Raw genomic sequence first — 20,238 nt, 5'->3', positions numbered from 1 at the left:
CACTGCTTCCCTGCTATTTGCCATGAAGTAATGGGGCCGGATGTCATGAATCTTAGTCTTTTGAATGTTGAATTTCAAGCCAGCTTTTTCACTCTCCTCTTTCACCCTCATCAAGAGACTCTTTAGTTCCTCTTAACTTTCTGCTGTTAGATCAGTATCATCTACATCTCTGAGGCTGTTGGCATTTCTCCTAGCAATCTTTTTATTTTTTGAGAATGGTATTTTATTTTGCAAATATTCCAAAGACTACAAGCTCATCTCCTGGCAATCCTAATTTCAGCTTGTGATTGATCTAGACCAGAATTTCACATGCTGTATTTTGCATGTAAGTGCAATAAGCAGGATGATAGTATATACAGCCTTGTTGTACTCCTTTGCCAATTTTGGAACCAGTCCATTGTTCCATGTCAGGTTCTAACTATTGCCTCTTGACTCTTATACAAGTTTCTCAGGAGATACGTAAGGTAGCTTGGTATTCTCATTTCTTTAAGAATTTTCCACAGTTTGTTGTGATCCACACAGTCAAAGGCTTTAGTGTAGTCAATGAAGCAGAAATAGATGTTTTTCTGGAATTCCCTTGCTGTCTCCATGATCCAACAAGTGTTGGCAATTTGCTCTCTGATTCCTTAAGTGACTTCTGGATTGAAGGGGCTTCCCTAGTGGCTCAGATGGTAAAGAATCTGCCTGCAATTCAGGAGACCTGGGTTCAATCTCTGGGTCAGGAAGATCTTCTGGAGATGGGAATGACTACCCACTCCAGTATTCTTGCTTAGAGAATTCCATGGACAGAAGAGGCCTTTGGGCTACAGTCTATGGGGTTGCAAAGAGTCAGGCATGACTGAGCAACTAACACGCAGTTACACTTTTAAGATGAATGGACAATTAGTCAGGTAGATATCCAGAGATTGGCCTGAAATCCAATGATTTCCACCATGACTTTCCAGTGTGCCTTCACATACTAGGCACTTAATTTCTCTTGATCTCAGTTTCTAGAAGGAGTTGATCTGTGAGTCAGTTGTATCTTTAAGCTCAAATTTTAATTTTAGATTGTTTGATATGATATGTATATATTACATATATCAAGAAGTGTGAATATCTATCAGTATCTATCTGTAGATAGACATTCTTGATTGTCTTAAGGATTCAAGAGATGTAGATTTATTTATTTATTTATTTTTTAGAGATGTAGATTTAAAGCCCTTCAAACACAATGCCTGGTGCATAGAAGTCACCCAGTAAGGAGTGGGTTGCTAAGCCCGTCTCCAGAGGTTCTTCCCAACCCAGGGATCGAACTCAGGATTCCCACATTGCAGGCGGATTCTTTACAGACTGAGCCACCAGGGGAGCCCTAAATATGTGCTGAGTCATTACTATTTCTACCCACACAGGCACAAATATGCTTAAGCTACCTCTGACCTGTAAACCCTCAGTTGAACTCAAAACTAATAGCTAAAGGGGTGTAGCTACGTCTGCTGTCCATGCATGGTTGCTACCTTCACTGCTGGACACCTTGCAGCCCTCCCCTCGAGCTCCATGGAAGTGCTGGGGTCTCGGGACTGGAGGGCTGCCCACTCCTATACACTCAACACAGGAGGGTGAGGGTCCTCCTGCCCCTGGGCCACCCCTGGGAGTGGGTGGTTTTCCAGCAATCTGCCTTGCTTTGTGGGATGAATTTTCCATGGGACAGTATGTTACATGGTACTTGGTTTCTTGGAGCAGTCCACAAAAGAATCTTCTATGAGTCAGGGATGAAACACATGGCCTTTAAATTAGGTAATTTGGGAGAGTTTAATGAGGACATTGTTTACAAAGATGTGGGCAGGTTGTAGAGAAATCACAGCGGATTCTGCAATAATCTGGAGAATAGTTACAGGGAAACTTAGGTGCCTAGTCCTGAAGAGATAATGGGAGAAGCAGTTGTCATGACTTGGCGACAGAGAGATTTGTAGGGAGGCCACCAGCCATGCTCCTTTGTTACAGACACAGTGGACTTGTGCTAAGTGGGGAGGGAGCCAGGGGTGTCAACATCTCCCCTCCCCATTGGGTGACCCCATCTGGAAGCCAAAGAATAAAGGGGGCCAGTCCGAGGCAGTACAGACAATTCAGATCAGCCTTTTGCAGAGAGCAGTGTAGGAAAGAGCAGAGTGGTGATCCCCAATCCTAAAAGGTCTCCAGAACCCAACCCCTATTATTTCTAAAGGGTACTGGGTTCCAAATCTGAACAACACACCTGACTACCTTTTAGAACACTGCCTGTGTGTAACGTGTAGTGTCTGTTTCTCATATATATACATGTTTTGTGAATAAATATGTATCTAAGTGTCCACACATAAATTAATATAATTAAGGATAACTATTTAATTTTTAGAGCAAAAGAGAGAGTTGCTATTGAGAATTATACTGGTACACAGATAAACTGGCACAATTCTGGGCAAAACGGGGCTTATGACACCCTAACTAAAATGCAGCGAGTTGGGCTCTCTAAGTCTCAAATGAATCATAATCTCATTACTTCAATCACTTGAATATATTGCATACATGTTACGCATTTGTGGCAGGCACTGCTCTCGGATAGAAGGTATACGTGTGAAGTATAATTTGAAAAAAACATCGGTTAAAAGGAGGGAGGCCCCCTGTTTTGAATGCTCATTATACCGGCTATGCTCTATGTTCTACATTTCCCCATGAACACAACTATTCCTTTGTGTTGGGGTATTATCTCCCATATAAATGTAAATCCCCAAAGAAAGATTTGATGTTAGGCTCCTATGACTGTTGATAACCTACTGGCAACAAGTTTTTCCAGTTTTAACCATCCTGAAGAAGATTTCCTATGTGAAGAGGATACATAGAGAAAGCTTTCTGATGATGGGAGGTGGCTGAAATATTTGGGGTTGTTGGGCTGGCTTCTCGTGACAGAAACCATCTTCTGGGCAAGGTGTCCCAACTCTACACTGCCTCTCCCCTTATTTGGTGCCTGATGCGGGCCAGCCTCACTTCTATCTTAATTAGATTTATGATAACAAATTCTTCTCTTAAGGACAGCTGAAGGTGTGTTTATTGGATCATCTGCTAATTCCCCAAAGTGTGGGAGGTACCCCACTGTGATATTCAAGATGATATCAAGTCCAGTTCAGGTGTGTTATTAAACAACACCGAATCCCACACAAAAAGAGCTTTTCCTGTAGCTGACACTGTTGCTTGGTTGGAGAACTCCAACTTTTTTAAGGAATTGCTGATTAGAGAAGATGGCCCTATGTCCAGCTCAGGGATAAATCCAGATTGTTCTAAAATATGATAATTCTAATACTTTTATATTGGCTTTACAAGAGGGCATGAGACTGTTCTAGCCAATGAGACATGAGAGGGAGTGCCCCAAGGGCTTCTGAAAAGGCTTCATGACTTCTTGAAACTGTTTCTTTTTTTAAAAAATTAATTTATTAATTATTTTACGTTACAATATTGTATTGCTTTTGCCATACATTGACTTGAATCTGCCATGGGTGTTCATGTGTTCCCCATCCTGAACCCCCCTCCCACCTCCCTCCCCATCCCATCCCTCTGGGTCATCCCAGTGCGACATCCCTGAGCACCCTGTCTCATGCATCGAACCTGGACTGGCGATTCGTTTCACATATGATAATTTACATGTTTTAATGCCATTCTCCTGTGTCGTCCCACCCTCGCCCCCTCCCACAGAGTCCAAAAGACTGTTCTATACATCTGTGTCTCTTTTGTTGTTGAAACTCCTTCTTTTTTGGTTGAGTAGAGATGATGCTTTTGTTACACCCAAATTATCCCCTGATGCAGCCTCTGATGCATGAGGCTACTTTTACATCTTTTTCATGTGCTATTACATGTCCTTTTACATGTACTGTGTAGTGTACTGAGACCTATTTTTACATCCGCTGATGGCATGCTTTTTGACTCTTTTCCCAGACTCCTCTCTGTTAGTGTTTCTTTATCTCTCTCCGTTCATTAATCTTTTCCTAATCACAAACTTTTTTTACTCGGTCTACAAACATAAGCAAGTCCATATCATCATAAGGTAGACCCCGATCCTGCCTTCTCCTCAAGCTGCTCTGCTTAGTCTTGCCCATTCTCTCACTGGAATTGGCTGGATTCTGGGTTTTCTCCCCATTCTCGTTGGTTCCTCTGCTCTCTGCGTTCTGACATCTGCATTTGTGCCCCCACTGAAACTGGTCTTATGTAGTTTGATGAACTACCTCCTAATCCATAGTCAATCACTTTTATTCAAGACCCCATTATTATCTTCCAAGCTACTGCAGCCTACTCTGGGCTTGGTACCATCCTAGGACTGCGTCAGAGCAAGGAACGAAACAGATCAAGATCTCGGCCTTTGGGGTGCCTCCATTTTGAGATAACAAGTGAATAAGCTGCATAACAATTAGAAAATGGTAAGTGCTAGTAAAAATGAAATAGGAGAGCAGGAAGAGAATGGAGGGACAAAGATTGGATGGGCAAGATATATTTTGTAGAGATAACACTGAGCAAAATTTGAAGGAAGCTGGGGATCAGTAGTTACAATTCTGCTGAAATATAATCTTATTTGGGTGATACCAAAGGTTGTTATATTGCAGGTAGAAAGAAGAGCTGCACAATGGCCTCAAGGCAGAGAACATGGTGGAAGCCAAATGGCTGATGTGGAGAGAGTGAGTAAAAGGGCAGGAGGTAGAAGGGGAGTCAGAAAGGAGATGGACATCATGCCACCCTGGGCAGGTCCCATCTATAACATCCAAGTGACCTCAGGGACATCATTTGTTTGTTGATTAAATAATCCTTTTAAACGTAAAAAGGTAAAACAACAATAGGACAATACTGTAGCTATCTGTTAAATGTTAGTTCCACTGCAGTAAGTCTAGTTATATTTTATAATAAATTCTAAACAGGAAAGATTATCTCATCTACTATGTATTCATTGAGTGTAGCAAGCTATATACAGATGATTTATAACCTTCTGATTGTGATGATGCCTTGAGAAAGGGAAGAATGAAAACATCTTTAGTCCTGACATGAAAAACAAGCTAAATGAAATGATAATGTGAAAAGCATATACAACACCATTTAACAAGGTCCTGTTCAGTGGAAATACCATGCTAAGCACAGATAAGATTTTAAATTTTCTAGTAGTGACATTTACAAATACTAAAGAAGGTGAAAGTTTATATAAAATAGATAAACAACAAGGACCTACTGTTTCCCTACAGGGAACTATATTTAATTTCTTGAAATAATCTATTATGGAAAATAATCTGAAAAAGCATATATATATACACATACATACATACACACATATATTTATATATCTGAACCACTTTGCTGTGTACCTGAAACTAAACACAGCATTGAATAAAATAAATAAAATAAATCAATAAAAATTTTAAAAAATAACAAAAAAGTGAAATAAACTTGAATAACATTTTACTTAACTTTGTATATCCAAAATATTACTTACCATGTGATCAATACAAAAATTATTAATATGGTATTTTGCATTTTTAAACATGGTCTTCAGAATCTGGTGTGTGTTTTATACTTACAGCACATCTCATTCAACCTATCACACTGTGAGTGTTGAACAGTCCTGAGTGACTGGTAGCCACCGTATTTGACAATGCAAGTTTAGTATACTTTAAATACTTAACAAATGTCTAGCATTCTTATTAGAAATAAAAGGAATTGGGAAGTATGCTTAGCCCTGGTTTTGAGGGAGGAGGAAATGGAAACTTTGGAGACTTGTATCCAATAAAGGCTTAATGATCTTGTCTGCTAGTTTTCCTCCCATGCTGTCTCGTCTAGGATGTCAGGGTTCTCAGCTCAAGTGACAGAGATGGCTCCACACAGGAAAGACCTGAGGCCAGCCTGTGGGTGACTCAAGGGCCCAGGAATGTGAGTCCCCATCTCCCAGGGCCCGTCTGTCACCAGCATCCCCGCTCTCCCTGCCCTCATGTCTACCACACTGTGGATCAGTTCATCCAGGTCTCTGCTTGGCTTGGTTCACACCCAGAATTGCTACCCAAGGGGTTTCTCCATGAAGGTGTCTGGTTTCAAATAACATTTCAGCTCCTTTGAGAGTGCTGTCATGGCAAGTGTGACTCTATTTGCGCCAGTATTGGTAACAGCGGAAGGCAGGAGCTCAGAGTAGGCCCCAACTCTTAGCTATGTTTTTCCACTAAGGATTTAATTAAACCACTGCTGTGTCAATATTCTTAGCATGCTGCCAGCCTCTTTCCTGGGATGGAAACAGGCTAGTCTCCCCATAGAGTCAGAGGGTAACGGGCTCCTGGGAGGGAAACCAGCTTTGTGAGACCACATGGAATTTTTCCAAGGCAGAGGAATGTGATGCGGGGCTCTGGTTGCTACATGGTTTTGGCATTGTGGTGTGATGGCCCTAGGCTCCATCTGCAGCTGCACCTCAGACCAGGAATTAGGGCCTCAAGCCCTGCTTCAAAGGCCTCCATCAGAATGACCTCCCTTCCTTTTCCTTCTCTACCAGCTTCTCTCTTCCTCTCGGGAAATAAAAAAGTAAAATGGACAAGCGGGGGTTGCCACCCTAGCTCCCCAGAACCTCAGTTCTTAGCCCTTCTTCTGTTCATCACAACTTGAGTGTTTCATCTGTCATTTTCCAGCCTCTATGCGGCTCCAAGAAGGTGATACTACTATCCTCGTGGTGAATGTTTCAGTCAGTTGGAGGAATTGAGAGATTAAGTAATCTCCTCAAGGCTGCTAAATCTCAGACTTGGGATTTGACTTGACTATCCTGCTTTTCAAAATAATAGTAATAACAGTAAAATAATAGCAGCAATATGTAGTAACCACCCAAGAAAAGGGAGCCATTATGATTACACAAATTAGATAAATGCATAATTGGTGTGTTGGCACCCCTGTTTCCCTGCTGCTGGCCAGAAATGCTATCATTATAAAGACTTGATTCACATTTTAATGAGTAAGGGCAGATTCCCGTGGAAGCACTGTCTCGTTCAGGTGCTATTAGTTCTTGAGTGATGCAGAGCCAAGTCCTGAGGAAAGGAGAGAGGGTAGGAGCTTGAGTTAGCGGAAAAATGGTGGAAGGAAAAGAGGCACGGGTTGCCGAGTTGGAAGAGGCCAAAGGTGGATTTCCTCCCTTGAATTTTGTATACGTTCCATTGCAGCAGATTGTGGGCTGCCTACTGAACAGTCCACTCGCCCCTCCGCATTTCCCAGACTCCCTTGCCATTAGATTGGGTCACGTGAATTGTTCTATTTCTAGACAATTGTTCTATTGTTTTAGACAATAGGGTATTGTCTGTTTCTCCCTGACCAAGAGGCTGTGTGTTTCCTCCAACGCTCCTTCTTCTACCTTGGCAATCTTAGAGATCACAATGTCCAGAGGGCTACAGGGTGGAGGATGGTACCCAAATCCCCTCAGACTTTGATGTGATCAAGAAAGAAGACTTTATTGTATCATGCTACTGAGACTCAAGGGCTTATCTGTTACTGCATCATAGCCTAGCCTAGCCTGACAGATACACCTGATTATCAAACCTCTCCACAGTCAGCAGTTTTCAGTGGCCTAACTAAGAGTCAGCTTCTGCCTCTCAGAAAGCAGCAAAATGCTGTTTTAGCCAGGTCTGCTATTCAGAACCCTTCCTCACTCTGAAAGGCAACCGACCTCAAAGGCTTTTCCCAGCAGCACTAGGTGTTGCCAGCATTCCATTGCTTGAGGCCAGTGACACCTGCAGATGAACACGTGCCCATCTCAGGGTTCTCTGGGCACTTATGTTTTCATAGTTTTATTTCTATCTCATTAAGAGATGCTCCATGTCCTGCTGAATTCTCCTTCCCTTTCCATGTCTCAACTTTGGGGCATCCCCAGTGCTCCATCATAGGATCCCTTTCTCTCTGGGGCTCTAGGTAATCTCCTCGCTCCCATGTTTCAAATACCATCTGTATGCCAATGTTTCTAATGTTTACATTGCTATTCCTGATCTGGAACCCAGAAGATTCATTTATCCAGATGCTTCACTAACACTCCTGCTCTTAAAGTCACTGAATATAGCCTGCCCACAAGGAATCGTGGACTTGATCACCCTCTCCCTTGGCCATATCTCCATAAATGACACTACTTTCTTATCCAACTAAGTAGATTCAATCTGGAACTCCTGTGATTCCCATCTTTACCTTAGCTTCTACATCCAATCCATCACCGAGTTCTTTCAAATCTAGCTCTGAACTATAGATCCTGAGTTGGTCCATGTCTTTCCATCTTCACAGCTGCTGACCTAATCCCAGAGGCCATTTATTTCACCTGGACTGAGCCTCTTGTCTGATGCACCTGCTTCCAACCACTATTTCCTCTCTTTTTCCCTTACATAGCAGCATAGGATATTATACAACATACACCAGATCCTATTTCATGCTGCTTAGGATGTGTGTGCTTAGTAGCTCAGTCATGTCTGACTATTTTTGACCCCAAGGACTGTAGTCCGCCAGGCTCCTCTGTCAATGGGGATTCTCTGGGCAAGAACACCAGAGTGGGTTGCCATGCCCTCCTCCAGGGGATCTTCCCAACTCAGGGATCAAACCCAGATCTCCAGCATTGCAGGCAGATTATTTACTGTCTGAGCCACCAGGGAATCCCAAGAATATTGGAGTGGGTAGCTATCCCTTCTCCAGGGGAACTTCCCGACCCAGGAATCGAACCAGGGTCTCCCGCATTGCAGGTGGATTCTTTATCAGCTGAGCTACCAGGGAAGCTCCCCTGCTTAGGATATCTAATGGCTTTTTATGACACTTTGAGAAATAATATGAATAAATAAAAATATGTTTTAAATATATTGTGCATGCTCAGTCACTCTATCATGTCAGACTCTTTGTGACCCTATGGACTATGGAATGTCAGTCTCCTCTGTCCTGGGGATTTTCTTAGCAAGAATACTGGAGGATGTTGCCATTTTCTTCTCCAGGATATCTTCCTAACCCACGGATCAAACCCAGGTCTCCTGCTTTGCAGGAGGATTCTTCACCACTGAGCCAGTAGGGAAACCCCTCAAAATAAAAAATATATATATTTATATTTAAGTCATATTAATGTTAACATAACTAACTTTGGCCAATTAGCAATGTGGTGCAAGTAGAGGCTTGAGAAGTGCTCACATCTGGAGGTTTGCTCTCTTGGAGTCCCACAATCAGTACAACACAAAAGAACCTGGGTTAGTTGGCTGTTCAGCTAATAGGAGGAGATCATCCAAGCCAGTGCAAATCAGAACTGCACAGCTGACCCATGGAATTGTGAGGAAAATTGTAAAGGTTAATACTTCAAGTCACTAAATTTTGAGGCATCCTGTTACACAGCAAGTACAAACCGATAAAATAACTACATGTACAACTCCCTTACAAATTTTATTAGTAACAACCCTTATTTGTTTCCTGACTATAGCTTCCCAAACTATACAACCTGCAGGAGAGAGTAACTAAGGACCTACAAGAACTGACAATGTCCTCTACAATAAATTTTCTATGACATTCATTTCCTGGAAGCACTTCATAAAGGAATGCCACTAAGAGAGGTTCCCTTCCATTGCCTCTAGGTGACCCAAGGCTCAGAGGGTCCATCTTCTATTTTCTCAAAACTCAACATAAGAAATATCCACCTTTATTAGTTGAAGTCCTGATGTTGTGTTTGAGTCTCTCTGGTTGGACAGAGAATATTCTGGCTCTCCGAATCTTTACTCAGTTATTTTCTCACCTCAAAAGCACACTTGAATTTAACCTCAAGGTTGACAAATATCCATCACTAGTCCTTCTTATCACTTACTGTTTTCTTTGCAATGATCCGAGGGTTCTACCCACAGGAAGATCATGCCCAGCATTTTGTCTGCAGAAACATGGGGGAGGTGATGTGGATGTTGTCCTAGCTGACCTCTTTAATGAAAGTCCTGAATTCACCCAACATTCCTCTGATTGCAGGGTTGGGAAAATGCCTTTTGGTAAAATCATAGAGTGGCAAACATTAAGAGACTTTGGGTCCATATAAACCCATCTCTTTACTCAAGGACACAGACTTCTTGGTGACAGAGCTAGGGCTAAAATACTTAAAGCCATTTCCTCTACTGACTGCACATTAACTACTTAACACGGGCATTCTGGCAGCTTCGAGGGCTCAGCCCTGGGCCCTTCTACTGACTGCACATTAACTACTTAACACGGGCATTCTGGAAGCTTCTAGGGCGCAGTCCTGGTCCTCTTCTCACCCTGTGCTCTTATACTCAGTGAATTCATTCATTCCCAGATGTATAAATACTACTTTGTGCTTCTGACTTCCAAATATATATTTGCAAACTCCAGGCTTATATATCTAATTGCCTGCTCACCATCCCTCCTTGGATGTTTTGCAGATATATCCAACTTGACATATTCAAGACAAAACTTTTAACATCTAACTGGTCTACCCCTCTCTACCTACATTTCACTGCCCTTACTCAGGTCACTATTATCATTTATGTAGACGATTCCAACAGCTCCTGTAGATGATTCCAACAGTTCCTGAGTCATTTTCTTTCTTCTTTACTTCTCTTCCAACCCATTCTCCCAGAGAACGCAATGGCAACCCACTCCAGTACTCTTGACTTTAAAATCCCATGGACGGAGGAGCCTGGTAGGCTGCAGTCCATGGGTCGCTAAGAGTCGGACACGACTGAGTGAATTCACTTTCACTTTTCACTTTCATGCATTGGAGAAGGAAATAGCAATCCACTCCAGTGTTCTTGCCTGGAGAATCCCAGGGATGGGGGAGCCTGGTGGACTGCCGTCTATGGGGTCGCACAGAGTCGGACACGACTGAAGCTACTTAGCAGTAGCAGCAGCAGCAACCCATTCTCCACACAATATTCAGAATAATCTTCTGACTGTGTGAGCCAGATCAAATCATAATTACTGGTTTTGACCCCTTCCAATTGCACATGGAGCAAGATCCCAAATCCTTACTGTGGCTGGAAAGCCCTCAGGACCTGGCCCTACTGACCTCTCATTGCGCCTCATCTCACTTTTCCTCATGATGTCTCACGTCCAGCCACACAGTGCTTCTTTCAGTTTCTGAAATGTGCACACATTTCCCTGCCTCTGGGTTTCTGGCCATGTAAGCTTTCTGCTTGGAAGCATCTTCACTCTCCTCCTCACACTCTGGGAGGTGGTGATGGTGGTTTAGTCGCTAAGTTGTGTCTGACTCTTTGTAACCCCATGGACTACAGCCTTCCAGGCTCCTCTCTTCATGGGATTTCTCAGGCAAGAATATTGGAGTGGGTTGGCATTTCCTTCTCCAGGGGATCTTCCCGACCCAGGGATTGAACCCAGGTCTCCTGCATTGCAGGTGGGTTCTTTACTGCTGAGCCATCAGGGAAGCCCCCTCGTACTCTAGGCATCTGATTAAATATAACATCCTGTGATGGGTCTTTTGATGACTTGTTCTTCTCTCAGTTAGCCATTTATTTGTTCTTTTCATAGTACTTATTGCAATCTGTCATTCTTTTATTAATATGTCCTTTTGCTCAAACCCATTTATTGTCACTACTCTATAAGTATTCCAAGACTGACAAATCTGCTTTGCTTCCCATAGTGTGCTTGTTAAATAAAAATCTGAAATCGAGTATCCCCCACACTTTATTAGTGTAGGTTGGATTGTCATACCTCCTCAGTTCAGTTCAGTCACTCACTCGTGTCTGACTCTTTGAGACCCCATGGACCGCAGCACCCCAGGCTTCCCTGTCCATCACTAATTCCTGGAGCTTGCTCAAACACATGTCCATCGAGTCGGTTATACCTCCTCAGCCAGAAGTTTATCTTCTCTGATTAGATATTTATAAGCAAAATTATTCTTTTTCTTTTTACTCAGAATTCTACTTTCTTTTCATTTAAATATAGGAATTTAAGGGCTTTTTTGGCAGGAGCTATGCTGTTGGCTTATTTTACTTAAGAGAGCATGCAGATGCTTAGTATACTGTAATGGCCCAAAACATATTTCCACATCTTTAAAACATAGCCATCTGTTCTCAAAACCTCTTCTACCCTCTTGGCTTCGGGTAATCTCAATTCAAGCAGATAAGTTAGAATCATTGTTTCCAACATTCTCAGTCTTATGGTCGTTAATGAATGACCTCAACACTTTATTCTCATAGCTGTGATCTGTATAAATAAATCAGAATAGAACTTTGCTGCAAGAACAAGAAGGGTCTGAAGAATCCACTAAGAGTCCATTTGCTGGTCAGCAATAAGTGACGTAGGTCACGTGGTTTGTCCACAGTCCAAGGGTGATAACAGAGAGGTGGCAATGGAGGTTTGTTGCAGAAGAGTCTGACTCTTTACTGACTCGATTGTCTGCTGCTTAAATTCCACTTTGGACCTTGCTTCCTTCATTATATATATTTCTGTTTATCCATCTGGAGTAGATGTGAGCCAGAGAAATCCAAATACATGAGTTGGTCAAATGGACATTATTTTCAAAAAAACAAACAAATCCCTGATTTTCTAAAAGCAGAGTTCTCCAGTGCATTCCTGATAACAGGAACACAGCTTGAACATTCCTTGAAGAATTTCCTGGGCATGTGACTACTGGTGAAACTGAGAGGAAGGGAAGAATTGGAGAGCAGTGTCTGCAAAGGAGATGACTGGTGCATTGCCACGAGAGAGTTTTTCCAAAACGACAGGGACAATCCATCCCAAATTCACCGTGTAAGACTTCCTTGAAATTTTCAGATTTGCAGGGTATATGCATGTCTGTTTCATCTGTTCCAATTCATAAAGTTCCACACGCCCGTGTCTATGAAGCTATTCTCATATGAAGGGTGCCTACAGCCAGGCATTATCAGGTACTTATTAAATACTTTTCACTGACACATCTTTAAAAGTAGGAAAACACTTTTTGAAAGCCCAAATAAGTGTTTTCTTAGCTCAGAAAATACATGACCTACATCTGGCCCTGTCTTCTGCCTTGCACAAGAAACTCAACCACATTTTCCATATTTTAATACAAAATGCAGTTACAAACGCAAGTTGCCACTGGCAGAGGAAAGCAAAATAATTGTCCCACAACCTGACAGCAACTTGGCCTTTACTGAAGTTGGCCCAGGTTCAGCGTCTACTCGGCTGCCGCACACCTGCAGCCTGGGTCCCTGCTCCTCCCTCAGTTCCCAGGCAAGTTCCCTGGGCTGGAGGCACTGGGAACAAGTGCACATTTCCAGGCCAGCCTCGCCCAGCCCTGCCCCAAAGCCAGGTCTTCTTCCTCTGCTTTGTCACCCAGTTGGAAGCTTCTGGGGGACAGCCCATCTTCCATCCACAGGGAGACATGGTCTGGGGCCCAGAGGACGAGGCTCCTGGTTTCAATCTGTCTCCCAGAGCAGGATTTACAGAGCCCAGTTTGGAGATGATTTGGAGCCGGTGATCAGCGAGGTGTCTTTAGGCTAGTGGAGCCAACTGTCTTGGCTTAGTCAGTGAGCCTGGATAAATGCCATCCTGGGTTTCCTTTTGTTCACTTCAAGGGAACTGTATCAGAGTGCAGGATGGGCCCCAGCAGGAGAGCTGACATGGCCGAGACAGTTCCTCAGCAGATGCTCGGCCGGACCTCAGCTGTTCTCCCCAGTGACATCTGTGTGACATGGAGATATTTATTCAGGTGATGCAGCCTGAGTGGGCCTCAGGCCAGACCCCCTTCCCCAAGGACCGCCTTCTAGCCCTGAAAGGCAATAGTCTCCAGACTGCCTGAATTCTGTGTCCTCTCAACTTGAAAAATCTGACCAACTTCTGTCAATTACCTTCTGAGGGCTTGGCAGCTCAAGTGACATCCCTCAGAAATATTGGAGGCCAGCTACACGCTACATGGTGCGGGGGGTGGGGTGGGGTGGTGGGGGGCTTGAAAAGCTGATTTGAAGTTCCCCAGCATGGCTGAGTCTTCTTACCTTTGTGGTCTGTGTCCTGGCTGGAGCAGAGTTTGCCTGTGATCCTGTTTTGGTCTCGGGTTAGGGTGGCTAGTATCTGGAGGGCTAACACCCACATATGTGTGCCACTGAATTTGTCAACTCACTCACAGGATTTTGTAGGTCTTGACTTTTGTAGGACAAGACTTTTGAGGTCTTGAATGTCCAGTTTTGTTTTGGCTGCACCACGCAGCATGTGAGATCTTCCCTGACTAGTGACGGAACCTGCTCCCCCTGCAGTGGAAGTGAGGCGTCTTAACCTCTAGACCACCAGGGAAGTCCTGAATGTCCGATTTTTGAAGTTCCTAGTATTTAAGAAAAGGAAGAAATGCCAAATAGGTCTTAAAAAATTGTATGATATATTTTAGGTGTTCAGTCTACATGGTATCAGAATTTTATGCTATCCCTCGTAGGAAATGACAACAGAGACCACATTGGGGACGTTGTGAATGTGAAGATCAGGCCCAGCAGTCGCTCCATCATCAGCATCCCCCTGCAGACTGCAGTATCCTGTGCTGTAGGCAGTGACTTCTGCTCTGGACTCTTTTAGAGCACTTTGATATCACCCAACTGAGAGGTATGTCGGTGGCCTTAAGGATCAAAGAGGCCTCTTAGCTGGGAATTTGGGCTTTACTCTTAGAGGCTGATGACTTCTCTGGTAAGTTTTTAGCTCATGGGGACTGCCATTTCCTTTTTCTTTGTTTTTGAACTTCGTATTTGCTAGGGAAGCAGGGATGCCCATGGCAGCTCCCTGTCAGGTATTCTATTACCACGTTCTGCTACCTGCCACTGCAGGTTCTCTCAAGAAGGAAGAAAAAGCATCTTCTCCTTGAGGACCACCCCTCATTAGGGCAATGCATTTACCACGGTGGTGGGCCTGGAATTCAGGAGGGTGAGTCTTTGGAAAGGATGATGGTGCTCACTACACATTCCCTCTACTCTCCGTAAGTGCGTGAGTTCCAGCCCCTGTGTAGTTAATTAAGCAAATCATGTGACAAGTTCTGACCAATGGGCAGTGGGTGAGTGTGGTTTGTGTAACTTCTGGGCTCAAGTATAGAAGAGTTAGAACATGGCCCTTCTCAGCTGTATCTTCATAGGAACCAGAGTGGTGGTTAGTGTGAAAACCCACTCTCTGCCACAGACCTGAATATATAGCAGAGTGAGAAATAAACTCTGATGTGCAAAGCCATTGAGATTTCAGAGCTTGCTTATTACCACTGCATAGCTTAACCTGTCCTAACCAATGTAACATATATTTGAAGTAAATTTTTTTAGACAGTTGAATCTTAAAATATTTAAAATTCTCTTCTGTATGCATATTACTGTATATGTAAAAAATATATACAATGAAAAGGTTTTGACTCATGAAATTCTTCCTGCAACAAACAGAATGAAAGACAAATTAGCTCTTTTAAAAATTTTTTTGCTCTATTAAGTACATGATGCTAAGGTTGTTACCTAATGTGGGCAGTGGGATTAGCAGTCTGTAAATCAGATTTTCTCTGCAGAAAATAAAGCCTCAAACATTCCATGGTCCAAGGAAGCTTAGAAGAGTGGGAAAAGGTCTGGAATAAGAATTTGGAAATTGAGAGGCCATGGAATATTTAGAATCACTCTCTGAATAGAGGCTTAATTCATACTCCAGTATCCTTCCTCACTTATTCAGTCCCACCTTGGGCCTTGCCCCCTTCTGAGCAGCTATGGCAATGGCTATCGAGTTGCTATCTTCACCTTTACCTTAGTTATACTCTGTCTCATGTTGTTTATCCATTCGTTCCAAAAAATATTTGCTGAGCTTGGGATGGGGTCCTGTGGTGGAACTCGAGGATCTAAGCCAGTCCTTAAAGACCTCATTGTCTAGGGAGAAGTTCACTTGCAGCCTGATTGGGGTTCAGAGTTGTTAGGGTTGCTCCCTCCTTGTGGGGAAAATTTTCACTCCCCATTTATCTTCCACAGGTCCCAGCATAATATGTGGGGGCTATTTTCATAGATAGTTCACTTGTGTTTCTGCTGGACACACTTGTCAGCAAGGGTGTCTCTCTTGATCTTTATAGAAATCCATTCCCAAAGTAAAACAGTTCTCCTGGTTTTAGTTCAGGTCCATTTTGCCATCCTGGTTGACTTCAGTCCACTTCGGGTTGCTTTGCACTATGTAATTCTGGCAAACTCATCTCCATTTTCCATCCCTAAAACTTGTTCAAGGACATCCAGGGTTTTTAAGTTGATAGCAAGCAACTGTGTAAACCTGTACAGGGGTTAAGGTTGTGCAGGGATAAAGGTTGTTGGGTGGAAAACACCCAGTCAGAATCTGACCTGCTCAGGAACATGTTCTCTAAAGTGTCTTTAACATGAAATGCAGCATTTCATGGGAAGACCATCCCAAACATCACCCCGCTTTTTACCATCACTGACATTCAACTTGAAATGTGCTCTTTCCATGTACAAGTCAAAGCAAGACTTTTCCAAGTGTCAGCATCACAAGCTCCAGCTAGCTCTTGGCAGTGAACTGGGTTTCCTTTTGCCCTTGGCAGAGTATTAGTAACCAAGGCATAGCCAGCTGAGCACAGTACACCAGTGGACAACCCCCTTCCCCACCCAGGTGTGAAAGAGCACCTGGATCCCAGCCTGCCTGGTCCTCTAAAGACCCCTGCCCCTATCCCCACGGTTCACTGTATGCAGTCAGGATGATATAGCTATATTCCAAAAAAACAACACAAACAAAAATAACGTTTGTAGGGCAAAGGGCTAGCATGTTCTCCCTGCAGATAGATGAGCTGAAAGGGCTGCAGGCAAACAACCAGTGCTTCTCAGCAAGCTGTACCAATATGATTCAAAAGAGAGAGCCCAAGCAGAGAAGGGCAGCCCATAAACTGATGATGCCAAGCCCCGTCAAGGAAGTCTTTGCAAACTCAGTGGTAATCGATGCCACCCAAGGGCACCAGATGTGCCAATAAAAACCTCTTGCACCTTTGGTTGAATGTGGCTCGAGACGAGTCTTGGGTAAGAGCATCTGTTTCCAGGCCCTCCAGACTGGCCAATACAAAAGTGACTCTTTTGATATTGATAAACGATGTGACACATGATTCCCCCCATAGAAATTGTGCAAATCCTTAATTATGAGGGCACTTTCTCAGGGGCACATTAGAATATTATGCTCAATTGAGTTGCTATCTTCACCTTTGCCAAGGCTTTTGTAACACTGCACAGTAAGCTGCCCTTAGAAGTTTTTGCTTTTGTTTGTAAATCATCAGTTCAATTTGTATTAAGGATTCCAGGAATTAAAAAGAAAAAAAAAAAGTCCAGAAAAAATTACATAGAGTGAAATTCCTAAAGTAGGCTTTTTTTTTTTTTTTAATCCCCCTTTCGGTGAATGGGTCACAAGCTTGCAATTCTAAACAATCTCACAATTAATTCTTGAGCTATGCAGTCCAATTAGAACAAATGAGTCCTTTCTGGTTTAATTAGAGATGAGTATGCGCCTGTGAGCTTATTTGTATAAAATAAGTGCTCATTAAACAAGGTTTGGATCAGGTTCAGCTTGTTAGAAACGCCATGAAAAGGGAGCTTTTTCTCACTGTCTCTGGCCTCTTTAACCCCTTAAATGCCCAGAATGAACTCAAATGTGAAAAATATAAAGAGTATCTTTGCAGAAAGCTGGTGAACTTGAAAGAGGTGATGCATTTGTTGGAATTGTTGGTAAACAAGGCCATCCTCTCATCTCAGCATCTTTCTGTCTTTCCGCAGGCCACCAGAGGACAGAAATCCAACTTGGGGGGAGGGGGGACAGATGAAGGCCACTTGAATTGTAGAAAGAACAGGCTTCTATATGATGTGTGTCACTTCAAGTCTCCCTACTAAGGGCCTGAGCCAGGGGCCAGCAGCAGCCACAGCAGTAGCATGGCCTGGGAGCTTGCCAGAGTGCAGTATCTGCAGTATCTGGCCCCCCATCCCAGGCCTGTGAGATTCTGCCTTTTATCAAAACCCCCAGGTGATTTGTATGAGCACTGCAATTTGAGGAGCACTGCTCTAAAGGCACTGAATGATGGAGATTTTACTTTAAAAGATGAAGGGCCCTTGGGAACCCCTGAGAAGGTCACTTCACTTGAAGAGTCTATGGTGGGGGTGAATTGCCACTTTAACCACACCCCAATCTCCCTCCCCACCAAACCCTCTGCTGAAAGCTCAAATGAATCCCCTCCTACTCATCCTCTAATAAGCTTCCAGGACTAAAAGGACCCAGGTCAGGGGGCCACCCCTTCACCATAACTGTGCCTTGGACGTCTTACTCAGCTCTTGAGAATGTAACCAAATCCTGCTGGCTTTCTGGCTACATGGAGAAATGAATTCTGCCCTCAAGGGGCTCCCCCTCTCATGGGATGTTGCTGGAGGCAGAGGGATGAGTGAGAAAAGTCAGGGACTCCCCGGCCCACACCAGTGACAGATTGATCAGAAGACCAACCTTGGAAAGGCCTCCCGTCTCCGGGGAGGAGGCAGCCTCCGTCTGTGTGGGAAGGCGCCATCATGTAGCATCCTGACATGGGCCAAGAATCAGCTTCCAAGGCTGTCAGTGCATTAAAGAGAACTTAACCTGTCAAGAGGGTTAAGTGCCACCTTAATTTATTATTCTGCTCAGCAAGAGTTTGTCCATTTTTTTTTTCTCATTTATTTTCTCAAAAAGTTAAGTCTGGGTATAACGAAATGTCAGCTTCAAGACAGTCACTAAGCAGCCTGAGACTCTCTATGTTCTTCAGCACCAGCACTTTTTTTTAAGAGCCTGGTGGAGAGAAGATGTTAGGCTCCTGCTTCACCGCGTGGTGCCTGGAGCAAGGTAGAGCAGATAGTAGAAGACTGAACACTTCGGTCCTTCCATTCCAGACTCTGGGACTAATGGTTGTTAACTCGGGGACATTGAAGGAGACCAGACCAGGAGATAAATGTCATCAATGAGCCCCATAGCTGGCCCTGGTCTAACTTGGTACCCTGGTGATGGACATAACCCTGCAACCTTCGCAACAGTGTCTTGACACTGGGGCAGGCCCACAACTTTGTCTACTCTTTCCTGACCCTCAGCTCCAGCATGTGAGATGCCCTGTTTCACCCATTCCTGCTCCCTCTTAGCTTTGGTTGCTAAAATAAGAAACTGGAAAAAGAGCAGGAAGGGGAATGGGGAAGCAAGCATTGCTTCCTCTCTGTAGGCATGATTTTTTTTAAGACCTGGTAATGGTGTCATTCATCAGCTCATCTAATGGGGATGGGGTGTTGTAAGGTGACATGGGAGAGGTGGGCTGGGGTTAGACTAAACCTGGAAGGGTCAAGAAGAGGCAGCTGGGATCAGGAGACCATGAGCACCATTTTGAAAAGTTCATTTGAAGTTCTGATATAAGTGTTTAAATGTAAGTTTTCTATTTAAAAAAAAAATCACATAAGCAAAATATGCTCAGTTTAAAAATAAGAAAATAAAAATTTAAATGATCAAATATCACTCATTAATTCACCACCCTTAACACTTTAGTATATTATGCCCTACATTTTATATATACAGAGAGATTTATAGATTTAGATATAGGTATAAAGTGGTATCAGTGCACATACTCATTTGTATTGCTTTTTAGTTAACCCTACATCATGAACATCTACGATCTCATTGTAAGTGCATGGTTTTGTATTGGTGCATATGTTACAATTACTGCTTCTGTTGGATATCTAAATATTTTCTATTTTCTATCTACCTATCATCTGTTGATGTTTTTCTATCTTGCTGGCATGCATGCTAAGTCGCTTCAGTCATGTCTGACTCTGTGCGACCCCATAGACAGCAGCCCACCAGGCTCCTCTGTCCACAGGATTCTCTAGGCAAGAATAGCATTAAAACCATATTCTAAGAGTTAAACCTTTGTATGTATCCTCTATTATTTTCTCAGAATAAACACCCAAATACATAATTAATAGGTTAAAGAGAATCTGTGTTTTAGGAATTTTGAATCATATTGCTAAATCGTCTTTCAGAATGCTTGTACTGATTTAGACTCGCTTGTGAACAACACCTTTCTCACTCTAGCTAGAGGTTTGGGGGAAAATAATCTCAGTGGTTTGGGGTCAATAACTGGAGTCAACTTTTATGATAGTTTCACCCAGAACCCTCCTGGGGCTGTCTGTCAGTGAGAGATAAACAATCTGAGCCCTTAGGAATTCAGATGATGGCATCTGGAAGGTCTTGTTCTTATGGCTGGTCTTTCTAACTACTTGGGAGAGCAAAGTAAAGAGTGGAAAC

General features: G+C 43.3%; 1 long non-coding RNA gene across 1 annotated transcript in view; it reads left to right on the top strand.

Annotated features, from left to right (window-relative positions):
- LOC122710190 overlaps positions 1 to 20,238 on the top strand; it is a 34,950-nt gene that overhangs the window by 2,897 nt on the left and 11,815 nt on the right. Inside the window, exon 2 of the long non-coding RNA XR_006345845.1 lies at positions 14,381 to 14,544. This is a non-coding gene — a long non-coding RNA (uncharacterized LOC122710190). The remainder of the gene's footprint in view (positions 1 to 14,380; positions 14,545 to 20,238) is intronic.

The sequence above is a fragment of the Cervus elaphus genome, chromosome 16 (assembly GCF_910594005.1).
Source record: "Cervus elaphus chromosome 16, mCerEla1.1, whole genome shotgun sequence".
Lineage (NCBI taxonomy): Eukaryota > Metazoa > Chordata > Mammalia > Artiodactyla > Cervidae > Cervus > Cervus elaphus.
This window is presented reverse-complemented; position numbering and strand designations above follow the sequence as displayed.